The sequence below is a fragment of the Primulina tabacum genome, chromosome 4 (genome assembly GCF_025594145.1).
Source record: "Primulina tabacum isolate GXHZ01 chromosome 4, ASM2559414v2, whole genome shotgun sequence".
In the NCBI taxonomy this organism is placed as follows: Eukaryota; Viridiplantae; Streptophyta; class Magnoliopsida; order Lamiales; family Gesneriaceae; genus Primulina; species Primulina tabacum.
In genome coordinates this window covers 40,201,228-40,215,626 of record NC_134553.1, presented here as the reverse complement: position 1 = coordinate 40,215,626, position 14,399 = coordinate 40,201,228, and positions in this window count along the sequence as shown.

Genomic DNA, 14,399 nt, shown 5'->3' with positions numbered 1-14,399 from the left:
CTCGGAACTTGACCTCGTTTAATAATCGTACTAAGCCATTATATAGAACCCCAAAACAAATCCTATATTTTTACATAAATAAATTTTAACCATCGTACTAAACCATGATATAGAACCCCAAAGCAAATTCTAAAAAAATTTTTTTTTTTTAAAGATGGGTGTACACGGACCCCATGTAGGGGTCCGGGTAGGCACGAAAATTTCGTGTTTTTGAAGAAAAACGAACACGGACTCCGTGTCGGGGTCCAAGAAGGGGTCCGTGTAGCCTCTGGACGTGGAAATTCACTAACTTAATGATTCATTCTTCCAACCCAAGCCTAAGGACCATGAACCAACACCTCAAAACTCATCCTAGGATGCTATTACATTGATTCGAACCCGTACAAACACCCCAAACATCCCCAAGCATCGTCAAACAACTTCAATACACAATAACCCGTAATTCGACATCGTTTCGCTTCCTACGACTTCTATTACATCCCAAGCCAATCCCGATCCAAACGAACCACCAAATAACACCTAAACACATCTCACAACATATCTAAATGTAGTAGCACAAGCCCGGCGGTACCCAACGAAGCCTGCAACAAATAACTTCAAGAACATGATGAACATCATTTTCATAAGATCAAAGGTTTGAGCAGTCACACGAAAATAACCATAAATCACTCGTTTATTGTCCAAAAATTACGAATTTTATATCAAATCGAAGGTATCAAAAAGTTCTACATTTTATATGTTGACAATATTTTCAGAAAACGAACCGAAATTACACAGGAACCGAAATTACAGCAAAACGTCTTTTTGAGATCTAAAATACTTCAGAAATCGATTCATTGCATAATCGCTCAAACTTTGCTCATAATAATTAAACTTTTACGCATAACATACATCAAAATATCTACTATGACGAGATCGATGCATAAAACGAAAGATTATACATGCCTTTGGTCTTGAAACCGTAGGAAATCTCGCAAATCTCGACGATCCGGACACGAGGAAGAAATTTGGAGCTTCTTGCTATTCTCTAATGGTAGAATAGATGGAAATGGAGCTCAAGAACACTTGAGGAGAGAATGGAAATAAATGAGGGGAAATGGAGGAGAATTGATAGGAATGAATTTTCTTCCGGAGAAGACTTGGACAAAGTCTTGCAATTGGAGGTAAGTGGAATGGATTGAGGGTAATTTAGGAATAATTTAAATATATTGATTAGGTTTAAACTAATTAATCAATATATAGTGTAGTCCAAATAAAATTTAGACTACTCGAGGCTTGAAAACAAATACATAAAATATTCCTAAATTTACAAAAGTTGCACCACAATTAAGGGAAAATAAAATATTAATTGTCATAGAATAAAATACTCCATAATTTAAAAATTCCTTTTAAACTTAAATAAATATATATTTTTTAAAATTTAAATAAATGCACGTGTTTTACGTGTACTGATTTTGGGATTCTACAGTTTCTTCCCCACTTAAATAAATTTCGTCCTCGAAATTAAATCTTACCAAACAGTTCCGGATAGCGACTTTTCATATCTGCTTCGGTCTCCCAAGTGGCCTCCTCTACTGATTGATTCAGCCACCGGACTTTGACCAACTTGGTCACTTTGTTCCGAAGTCTCCGCTCTTGTCTGTCTAGAATTTGGACAGGTCTTTCCTCATACGACATATCTGGAGCCATCTGCAACGGCTCAAAACTCAAAACATGCGAATAATTTGCAATATACTCCCTCAACATCGAAACGTGGAACACATTGTGCACTCCGGCCAAATTCGGCGGTAGGGCTACACGATAAGCTAGTGTCCCAACTCTGTCAAGAATTTCAAACGGTCCAATAAATCTCGGACTCAGCTTGCCTCTCTTCCCAAACCTCATAACACCTTTCATAGGTGTTATCTTTATGAATACGTGGTGTCCTACGGCAAACTCAAGATCTCTCATCCTCTTGTCAGCATAACTCTTTTGACGACTCTGTGCGGTCTTCAACCTATCTCGGATCTTGACCACCACATCTGTAGTCTGCTGAACAATCTCTGGACCAAGTTCTGATCTCTCACCGACTTCATCCCAATGAATCGGCGATCTGCACTTCCTTCCATACAGTGCTTCATAGGGAGCCATACCTATAGAGGATTGTAAACTGTTGTTGTAGGTAAACTCCACTAGAGGTAGCTTTGATTCCCAATTCCCATGGAAATCTATCACACAGGCTCGTAACAAATCTTCCAATATCTGAATCACTCGCTCAGACTGGCCATCTATCTGAGGATGGAATGCAGTACTGAATAGCAACTTCGTCCCCATGGCTGCGTGTAAACTCTTCCAAAAGGACGAGGTGAATCTCGGGTCCCTGTCGGACACAATAGAAACTGGAATCCCATGCAAACGAACTATCTCTCGGATACAGAGCTCTGCATACTGAGTCATGGAGAAAGTCGTCTTTACCGATAAGAAATGTGCCGACTTAGTTAGTCAATCCACTATAACCCAAATGGCATTAGATCCTTTGACTGACCTCGGCAAACCAACCACGAAATCCATGGTGATATTCTCCCATTTCCACTCGGGAATAGGAAGTGGCTTAAGCATCCCTGCTGGCCTCTGATGCTCTGCCTTCACCTGTTGACAAGTGAGACATTCAGACACAAATCGGCGGATGTCTCGCTTCATACCTGGCCACCAATAAAGCATCTGCAAATCCTTGTACATCTTGGTACCTCCTGGATGGATGGAATACGGAGATGTATGTGCCTTCTGACAAAATATCTTCTCTGATCGAATCAACACTAGGCACCCACATTCTCCCCCTGTATCTCACAATATCATCAGACACTGTGTAAAGTACACTGCCCTTGGTCTCATCCTTCAGTCTCCATTTCTGTAATTGCTCATATGAAGGCTGTACTTTACGGATTCGGTCCATGAAAGAAGATTGGACTGTCAGATTAGACAGCTTGGGAGCTCTGTCCTTAAGATAAACTTCTAAGCCAAACCTCTGAATCTCTGACTGAAGAGGTCTCTGCACTGACAGCTGTGCTAAGATTGCTACCTTTCTGCTCAAAGCATCTGCCACAACATTATCTTTCCCTGGATGGTAGCTAATTTCACAATCGTAGTCTTTTACCAATTCCAATCACCGTCTTTGTCTCATATTAAGCTCTTTCTGCGTGAAGAAATACTTGAGACTCTTGTGATCAGTGAATATCTGGCATTTCTCGCCGTACAAATAATGTCTCCAAATCTTCAACGCAAAGACCACGACAGCTAAATCTAGATCATGAGTCGGATAATTCTTTTCATGCACTTTTAACTGTCTAGAAGCATAAGCTATAACCCGACCATGTTGCATCAAAACTGCGCCTAATCCGAGCTTAGATGCATCGGTGTACAACACAAAATTGCCTTGCCCTGATGGCATGGCTAAAACTGGCGCCGAAATAAGAGCTTGCTTCAAGGTATCGAAGCTCTTCTGACACTCTTCACTCCATACGAATTTGGCATTCTTCTTGGTCAATGAGGTGAGTGGCACTGCTATCGAAGAAAATCCTTGAATAAACTTTGTGTAGTAACCTGCTAAGCCTAGGAAATTGCGGATCTCTGATGCATTCTTCGGCTCAACCCAATCCTTAACGACTTCCACCTTTGCTGGATCTACCTCAATACTACTGCTAGATACTATATGACCCAAAAATGCTATTTTCTCCAACCAGAATTCACACTTACTGAATTTTGCATACAACTTGTGGCTCTGCAAAACCTGCAACACTGTTCTCAAATGCTGACTGTGCTCCTCATGGCTCTTTGAGTATATAAGAATGTCGTCAATGAACACTATGACGAACTGATCTAAGTAGGGTTGAAATACTCGATTCATGAGGTCCATAAAAATTGCTGGAGCATTCGTCAGTCCGAACGACATCACTAAGAACTCGTAATGCCCATATCTGGTTCTGAAGGCTGTCTTATGAACATCTACATCTTTCACCTTCAGCTGGTGATACCCCGATCGAAGATCTATCTTAGAGAACACTCTAGCTCCCTCCAACTGATCGAACAAGTCCTCGATCCTTAGAAGTGGGTATTTATTCTTGATTGTTACCTTGTTCAGTTCTCGGTAATCGATACACAGCCTCATGCTCCCATCCTTCTTCTTTACGAAGAGTACTGGTGCGCCCCATGGTGAGAAACTAGAGCGGATGAATTCTTTGTCTAGGAGCTCCTGAATCTGCTGCTTGAGCTCTAACATCTCTGCTGGAGCTAAACGATACTGGTGCCTTAGAGATTGGCACGGTTCCTGGCAAAAGATCAATGGCGAACTCCACCTCTCTCTCTGGTGGAAGGCCTGTGACGTCATCTGGAAAGACGTCAGGAAATTCTCTGACTACTGGTACATCAGATAATGACTGAATGGTTATGTCAGGTGCAGAAACAACGCTGGCCAAGAAAGCCTGACAACCCCTGTGCATAAGTCTCCGCGCCTGCAAGCAAGAGATCATGCGAGGGAAACTCCTCCATCTAGCTGGCTCAAAGAGAAATTGCTCCATGCCCAACGGTCTTACCAACGCTGACCTCTTCTGGAAATCAATAAGAACTCTGTTCTTCGTCAGCCAGTCCATTCCAAAAATAATATCAAACTCTAGCATTGGCAGCACAATCAAATCGGCATACAATAGGTGGCCCTGCAGTTCCAGATCGATGTCTCTGACCACGCTAGTAGCTGTTAATTCTTCCCCTGATGGGACTGCCACTGTATAGCTCACATTGAGTCCAATAGACTTGACGTCTAGATGATCAGCGAACGTCTCCGAAATAAAAGAGTTGGTGGCCCCTGAATCTATCAAGGCCTTTGTGGCTACTCTCTTTATGAAAATATTTCCTGAGAGACGTTGGTACAACACAAAAACTTATATCCCAAAAATTCTAATCTTAACCTCAAGCACAGTAGAAAAATCTCTACCCAAGTCAACCAAAATACTACTAGCACACTAATAATCCAAAAAATCAAATTCAAAACATGAATGGCAAAACTAATACTGTGCTGAATTAAATAAGATACCAGTCAACAAGGTCGTGTCTGGGTTCGCCTTCTGAGCATGCATGGCGAACACCCTTCCCTGAGTCACCCTTCCCTGGGTCGGCTGCATCCACTGTGGGCAGACCTTCAACATGTGGTCACTGGCTCCATATTTAAAGCATTTGCCCGATCCCCACAAATACTGTTCCGGATGTTGGCAATTACACTTCGGGCACACCGGGAAATTACCAGGCCTTTGAGGAGCCTTCTGCTGAGGGATAGGACCCTTGCCCTTCGGAGGTCCCTGAAATGGCCTCTTCCCCTGCTGTCCCTAGAAAGGTCTCTTAAACTAGGGTCGCTGCTGTTGCTGCTGTTGAGGTGCCTGATAGGGCCTCTTGCCCTGTCTATCATTCTCGATGTTTCTTTGGTCCTGCTCTGTCGCCAAGGCTCTAGATACGACAATAGTATAGGAAGGCGGACCAGCAACCCTCACATCATGGCGCAAGATCGGACGTAACCCATCAATAAAATGCCTCAGCTTCTCCCGGGCATCATTTACAATTAATGGCACGAAGTGACACCCCCTCTCGAACTTTCTCACAAACTCTGCTACGCTGCTGTCTCCCTGTCGCAGCGTCATGAACTCCCTGGTCAGTCTGGATCGTACTTCATCAGTGAAGTACTTGGAGTAGAAAACTTCTTTGAACCCATTCCACGTCAGTGTTTGCAAGTTCACTGACACTGATGCACTTTCCCACCAAAGCCTGGCGTCTCCTGACAGAATAAATGTGGCACACCTGACTCTTTCTACATCCTGCAGCTCCATGAAATCAAAAATCACCTCGATGGATTTAATCCATCCCTCAGCCACCATCGGGTCAGTAGTCCCCGAGAACTCTTTAGGATCCATCCTCCTGAACCTTTCATACACTGCCTCTGGTTTGGGTCTCGTCTCTGTGTCCACTGCAGCATTGTTCCCCGCAAACTGTGCGAAGAACTGAGTCATAATTGCAAGCATCTGTGCCTGCATATCTGGCGGTGGGCGAGGAGGAGTGGCCCTCTCCCCATCACAAGCCTCTCTGTCCTCATCCCTTGCTCCACGGGCAACAAAACGTCTAGGAGGCATAGCGTTCTAAAATTTACCCAACACATAACCCAGCATACAATAACCTAATATCAGTATCGTAGGATGCACGAAATTTAAACTTAAAACATGTACATGCTGAAATCGTGACTTGATGCTTAATACATGAAAAAATTTAAAACTTTAAAACTTACAGACTTGAGGTGTGACTTCGTGAGCTTCTCGCAACTGGCAGAAGGCATAACCCTTTACAAGAACACCGCTCTGATACCAACTGTAACGAACCGTACTATTTAATTACTTTAAATTTGCGGAAAAATAAAAATTTTCTTAAATCAGTAGAAATTATCAAACTTCGTCAATAAATAATTGCTCGTCTAAAATATTTATAATAAAACAACTACCAACAAGTTGCGATAAGTAAACGTTTAAAACATTGAAAACACCACTCCTTAAAATCATAATAATTGAACATGCATAAAATCTTAAAACATGGGCGGTCCTCGGATTTAGCCTCCCGCTCAGTCCAAGCCTAGCTCACTGATCCTCACCCCTCGTCTCCTCAAATGCATCCTCACCTGCATCGATCAAGTCTAGTGAGTCTAAAGACTCAACATGTATAAACTGGGAGTAACGAGTAATACGTAATAAAATCACATGCAACTTTAAAATAGAGCATACGTACTTGAAACTTGAACTTGCATACTTAAAATTCTGAACGTAACATACTTGAAACTTGTGCATACATACATAAACATAGAAGTGCCATCATTATAAGACTTTTCTTAAACATGCTTGCATACTTGTACATACTTGAACATTCATAAACTTCATCATTTTGCGTAGAGGCATGTTTCAAAGCAAGTGACCCATACATAAATACGCCTGATCAGACTAAACCACAGCACTGGGCTGACAGGGAAGATCCACTGTCACATACATGCCCCGTTCATGCTTTAACGGGTGGATTGGTCCCCGTTCATGCTTTAACGCTTCTCAATCCTGATCTAAACCCGTTCATGCTTTAACGGGGTGGAGAGGTTCTCGGCCACGTTCACCGACTTCCAAACCCATTCATAATTTGGTCACGAGACATTTAGCATACCTCAAAAACTTAAAATATTTTCTTTTGCACGTCGAACATACTTACTTGGCGTTGAGGGATTCGTTGGATCTCGCTTGGGGCCGCTGCTGCAACATACTAACATGAGTTCAAACACTTATCTTTCATAGCTTAGACGTAGGTACTCGTTCTCACCACCGAAGCAAATAAATGGCTTATGACATTCTAAATCTCTCGGAACATGACCTCGTTTAATAATCGTACTAAGCCATTATATAGAACCCCAAAACAAATCCTATATTTTTACATAAATAAATTTTAACCATCGTACTAAACCATGATATAGAACTCCGAAGCAAATTCTAAAAAAAAATTTTTTTTTTAAAGATGGGTGTACACGGACCCCGTGTAGGGGTCCGGGTAGGCACGAAAATTTCGTGTTTTTGAAGAAAAACGGACACGGACTCCGTGTCGGGGTCCGGGAAGGGGTCCGTGTAGCCTCTGGACGTGGAAATTCACTAACTTAATGATTCATTCTTCCAACCCAAGCCTACGGACCATGAACCAACACCTCAAAACTCATCCTAGGATGCTATTACATTGATTCGAACCCGTACAAACACCCCAAACATCCCCAAGCATCGTCAAACAACTTCAATACACAATAACCCGTAATTCGACATCGTTTCGCTTCCTACGACTTCTATTACATCCCAAGCCAATCCCGATCCAAACGAACCACCAAATAACACCTAAACACATCTCACAACATATCTAAATGTAGTAGCACAAGCCCGGCGGTACCCAACGAAGCCTGCAACAAATAACTTCAAGAACATGATGAACATCATTTTCATAAGATCAAAGGTTTGAGCAGTCACACGAAAATAACCATAAATCACTCGTTTCTTGTCCGAAAATTACGAATTTTATATCAAATTGAAGGTATCGAAAAGTTATACATTTTATATGTGGACAATACTTTCAGAAAACAAACCAAAATTACACAGGAACCGAAATGACAGCAAAACGTCTTTTTGAGATCTAAAATACTTCAGAAATCGATTCATTGCATAATCGCTCAAACTTTGCTCATAATAATTAAACTTTTACGCATAACATACATCAAAATATCTACTATGACGAGATCGATGCATAAAACGAAAGATTATACATGCCTTTGGTCTTGAAACGTAGGAAATCTCGCAAATCTCGACGATCCGGACACGAGGAAGAAATTTGGAGCTTCTTGCTATTCTCTAATGGTAGAATAGATGGAAATGGAGCTCAAGAACACTTGAGGAGAGAAGGGAAATAAATGAGGGGAAATGTAGGAGAATTGATGGGAATGAATTTTCTTCCGGAGAAGACTTGGACAAAGTCTTGCAATTGGAGGCAAGTGGAATGGATTGAGGGTAATTTAGGAATAATTTAAATATATTGATTAGGTTTAAACTAATTAATCAATATATGGTGTAGTCCAAATAAAATTTAGACTACTCGAGGCTTGAAAACAAATACATAAAATATTCCTAAATTTACAAAAGTTGCACCACAATTAAGGGAAAATAAAATATTAATTGTCATAGAATAAAATACTCCATAATTTAAAAATTCCTTTTAAACTTAAATAAATATATATATATATATATTTTTAAATTTAAATAAATGCACGTGTTTTATGTGTACTGATTTTGGGTTCTACACATGAAGTGACACTTCTCCCAATTGAGAACTAAGTTCTTATCCTGACATCTCTGCAAAACAAGGGATATGTTATGTAAACAATGATCAAACGACGAACCAAATACCGAAAAGTCATCCATGAAGACTTCCATTATTTCGTCCACCATATCTGCAAATATGGCCATCATGCACCTCTGGAAAGTGGCAGGTGCACTGCATAGCCCAAACGGCATTCTCTTAAACGCAAACGTGCCATAGGCACACGTGAAAGTAGTCTTCTCCTGATCTTCTGGCGCTATTGCAATTTGGTTATAACCTGAATAACCATCTAAAAAGCAATAATGACAATAGCCAGCAAGTCTATCAAGCATTTGATCAATAAAAGGCAGTGGGAAATGATCTTTACGTGTAGCATTGTTCAACTTTCTATAATCAATACATACTCGCCAACCAGTTACAATACGAGTAGATATCAGTTCATCATTTTCGTTTCTAACTACAGTTATTCCACCTTTTTTAGGCACAACTTGTACAGGAGATACCCAACTACTATCAGAAATAGCATAAATTACACCAGCATTCAGTAATTTCAGTACCTCATTTTTCACAACCTCTTTCATTGCTGGATTCAATCTCCTCTGATGATCCACATAAGGAGTATATGGCTCCTCCATCAAAATTTTATGCATGCATATAGTAGGGCTAATTCCCCTAATATCAGAAATCTACCATCCTAAAGCAAGTTTTAAATTTCCTCAATACTCTCAATAATTTATCTTTTTCAGTACAAGTAAGAGAGGAAGAGATGATTACCGGATACGTCGACTTTTCACCTAAAAATGCATAGAAAAAGTGACTTGGCAGCTCCTTCAAATCAGGGGAAGGAGGTATTACCTTTGTTTGCTCATGTACCTCCAATTCCTCAAGCGGTGCATCCGTTTTCTTTCTTTCTGCAGTGCTTCAAGAGCCATCAGTTGCTCTTTCACTTCCTAATTGTCTTCATCAACAGTTCCTGCAGCACTTATCAAACAGCTCTCCAAAGGATCCCTTGTTCCTGCACATTCAAGAGACATACATGAGTCTATAACATCAATACTCTTACAAGTGCTTACCTCATTCGATCCCTTCATGGCGTGATAGATGTTAAAAATGACTGCTTCTCCACCAACTCTCAATGTGAGTTCACCCTTATGCACATCTATCAATGCCCTCCCAGTTGCCAGAAACGGTCTCCCAAAGATTAATGGAGCATCATGATCTTCTTCCATATCTAAAATCACAAAATCAGCAGGAAAAATAAATTTATCTACTTTTACCAGTACATCCTCGACTATCCCACGTGGATACGTGAGACTTCTGTCTGCAAGTTGTAAGGTGATCTTAGTTGGTTTAACTTCTCCAATCTCCAGTTCCCTGTAGATAGAAAATGGCATCAATTAATACTTGCTCCCAAATCACATAAATCTTTGCTACATTTAGAACCACCATAAAGCAAGGAATAGTAATACTTCCTGGATCTTTTAATTTTTGTGGTAGCTTCTTTTGCAGTATGGCGCTACATTCTTCTGTCAGTTTTACAGTCTCAAACTCCTGCAGCTTCCTCTTCTTAGACATCACATCTTTAATAAACTTTGCATAATTTGGCATTTGCTCTAACGCATCAGCAAATGGTATGTTGATGTGTATCTTCTTAAAAATCTCTAGGAATTTCGCAAACTGATCATCCAAATTTTTTTTTGAACCTCTGCGGGTATGGAAGAGTTGGCTTAAATACTGGAGGTGGTTCAACTTCAACTTCAGCTTTGGGTCCCTCAGTTTCACCTTCTTCAACTGTCTTCTCACTTTCCACTCTCTCTTTAGGAATTTGTACCTCCAATTCCTTTCCACTCCTCAAAGTGACTGCCTTGCACTGCTCTTTTGGGTTAACTTCGGTGTTACTAGGAAATTGATCCCTATTCTGATCTCTCAATGCAGTAGCCAACTGTCCAATTTGAGTTTCCAAAGATTTCATTGTGGCACCCATATTTCCCATGTGAGTCTCTATGTTATCAAGACGAGACTCAGTCCTTGCCATCCTCTTTCCCGACTCAGCAACAAACGTTCCCACTAAATCTTCAAATGAAGATTGATGTACTGAGCCTCTTCGGTTAGGGATGGTTCTTCAACAACAATCGATGGACCCTCAGTCTCCTGCTGTGCTCACTTTGTTCATAGCTGCTAGTTGCGTGTTCAGTGCAGATACCTGTACAGTGAGTGATGTAATGGGGTCCACAGCATACACTCCGGCTGTCCTTTTTACTCCTGTCCTTTCAGACGGCCACTGGTAGCTATTTATCGTCATCTGTTCAAGCAAGTCATAAGCTTGCTCGGGAGATTTAGTAAAGATCGTGCCACCAGCTGCGGCATCCACGGTTCCTCTTGTTTGCCCATTTAGACCGTTGTAGAATAATTCAATTTGCAACCAGTCCTCAAAACCATGGTTCGGGCATTTTCTCAACAGCTCCTTGCATGCCTCATACAATTGCTCAAAATCAGTTTGCCTGAACGTGCTAATCTCAATCTTCAACTGTGCAGACTTAGCAGGGGGAAAGTACTTTGCCAAAAATTTCGTCGCCAGCTCCTGCCATGTTGTGATACTTCCCAAGGGAAGCGATTGGAGCCATCCTCTTGCTTGATCCCTGAGAGAAAACGGAAACAAAAGCAGTCTAATAATATCATCAGGAACATTATTAATCTTTACCGTATCCGTTATCTCCAAGAAGGTCCTCAAATGAACATGAGGATCAGAAGTGGCTGTTCCAGCAAACTGGTTTTGCTGAACCATATTGATTAGAGCAGGCTTCAACTCGAAATTATTTGCGTTGATGGTCCCTCTTGCAATACCAGAGTAATGATTGTTGATCACTGGTCGGAAGTGATCTCTGATAGGTATAGCCTCTGGCGGGATGTGTCTGTCATTTTCTCTGTGTTCAGCCATTGCTCGGATCTCTTCCCTTCTTGCTTTTCTTAATTTTCTCTCAGTTCTTTCGATCTCCGGGTCAAAAATCAGCAAGTCTGAGTTTTGCGATCTTAGCATACACTGTCAAGCAGAAAAATGAAAAACTCAATCAATATAAAATAAAATAAAAAATAAAAGCTATAAATTAAAATCTAGACTAATTGGTAATAATACTGATATAAATTCAAATTTGACACTCCCCGACAACGGCGCAAAAAACTTGTTGCGTGTTTTCTTAAATGCTCGCAAGAGCACGATGTCAAGTTATAGTAAAATGTGCTTTTGAGCGCAAGTGTCGATCCCACGAGGAGTGTGTATAAAGATATATATCAATGCTTGTAATTAAAATAGTCAAGACTTTATCTAGATAAATCAATAACCAAATTGGTTTGTTTGAACGAATTAATTAAAAACAAAGGATTATCTAATCACCGAATTGAAGAATAACAATTAAGAGTAACAATTAGAGAAAATATCTAGATAAATGATTTCACCAAGTTTCCATGACAATTATTCCCAGTTAAATTTATATTCCTAAATTCCAATTATTTAATGGCCAAGAACACTTAATTATTTTATTCCCCCTTTCCCAAGTGACGAATAAATTGTATCAATCAAACTTCGATTCAATTATTCCTAATAAAATCCAAGTTTAATTGATAAATACAAACGATTTTCTTACCTAAGCCTCGCTAAAGTTATATGCCTTCCGAACGATATAAACATTCAACGATGTGTTTCTAATTATCTACAATCCTAGTCCCTCTCCCGAGTTATAGAATTAATCAAACAACAAACAATTTATGGCCAGTAAATTGCAGTGAAATAAACACAGAGAAACACAATTAAATATGAAATGGAATTCAATCATATAAAATAACCACGTCAAATCATCGTGTCCACAAAGCTACATCAGTTCTCTAGAATGGAAAATTAGCTCATCACGAAATCCAAGCGAAAACAAGACATGTAACGACCCGAAAATCAGACTACGTATAAGCCATGCATAATTATTACTATTTAAATTTAAAAATGATTTATATATATATATATATATATATATATATATATATATATATATATGAAGGGTCTAATTCATTTTGATATTTGACAAGTCATAACTATTTATTTTAAATGCAAAAGTTTAGTTTTATCTTTTCAGTTAAATACGCGAGGACGGACCGGAGTTTGAATATTAGAGATAAGATTAATAATAAGAAAGACATTCCTAAATTTAATTTAAGTCAAGGAATAATTTAATTTAAAGAAATAGAATGTTTTAGAATTTATTTAATTAATTAGAGCTAAGTTGGTAAATAAATTCTTTTAGGTTCAATATTTAATTAAAGCTTAAATTAAAATATGTAAACAAGAGAGAATGAATTAATCTAAGTATGAAGTATTCAAGAAATTAAACATAGTATTTAAATGCTTAAAGTTAAATACATGCAATGCCATGCAAGAGGTCATTATAAATTAAGGTGTAAATTCATTAAAATGTAGAATGGGTATTTAAAACCTTAAGCAATTAACATACAAGATGTAAACAATAAAACACCATGCAAATAAGTAATAATTTTGGGTCCAACATTTAAAATATTCAAAGGTGGATAACTCTCCATTCCAACAATTCCTAATTACAATTCTTGGGGTATTCATTTCTCATTTTAATTATCTAATGGGTAGTAAATTTAAATGCAATAACATACCTCATTTCTACTCAACCTATTAGACAACAAAACCGTGTAAATGCAGTAGGAAATAAGGAACAAACCAACGGCAATAAGGGGATTAAGAAACAATTCAAAACCCTTTACCTCCTTCACTTGTAACTCTCATTTTAATGTATATTATGGACCCTTTAACACCATTATTAACATTCCTCTTCCTTACCTACATGTCCTACATTCATATGCTCAAAAAAATCAGTAGGAAACATCTGAGAAAAATCGTGAATTAGCAGCAAGGAGGAGAGGGTAGGAACAACAACACTAGAGGAGGAAAAACAATTCATATCCATTCAACTTCTTGCACTTGTAACTCTCCACTAAATGCACTTCAAGACCCCTTTAACACCTCCTATATCATACACCTTCATCCCTAACATCAACTACACCCCTACATTCGAAATATCAGAAAGAACAAGCTGCTGAATTCGAGAGAACAACAGCAGAAACAAGAAGGAAAAGCTAACTCCGATTCCGTCGCATCGTATTGTCGTTTTGATTTGTTTTATTCAAAACAACTTCCAGGCATGTATATGTTGTTTCTTTGCTCTTCAATCAAGTCCTATAAATATTTTTAAACATTATATGTTAAAGATTCATGAGGCAAAACGAAATTATGGCAGCAACATTTTCGAAAAATCTGCACAGGTCCTCGGAATTGGCTTATGTTTTTGTTTGAGATGTTTCTTGTGATTTCAGGAGTTGTTTCGGTTCCAGGCTCCCAAGGCTGATTATAGGCATGATTTAGAGTATGTTAGGGGGTTTTTGGTTCATGTGTTTCAGTCCATACACTCAAGAACGAAAGAATGACAAGCAAC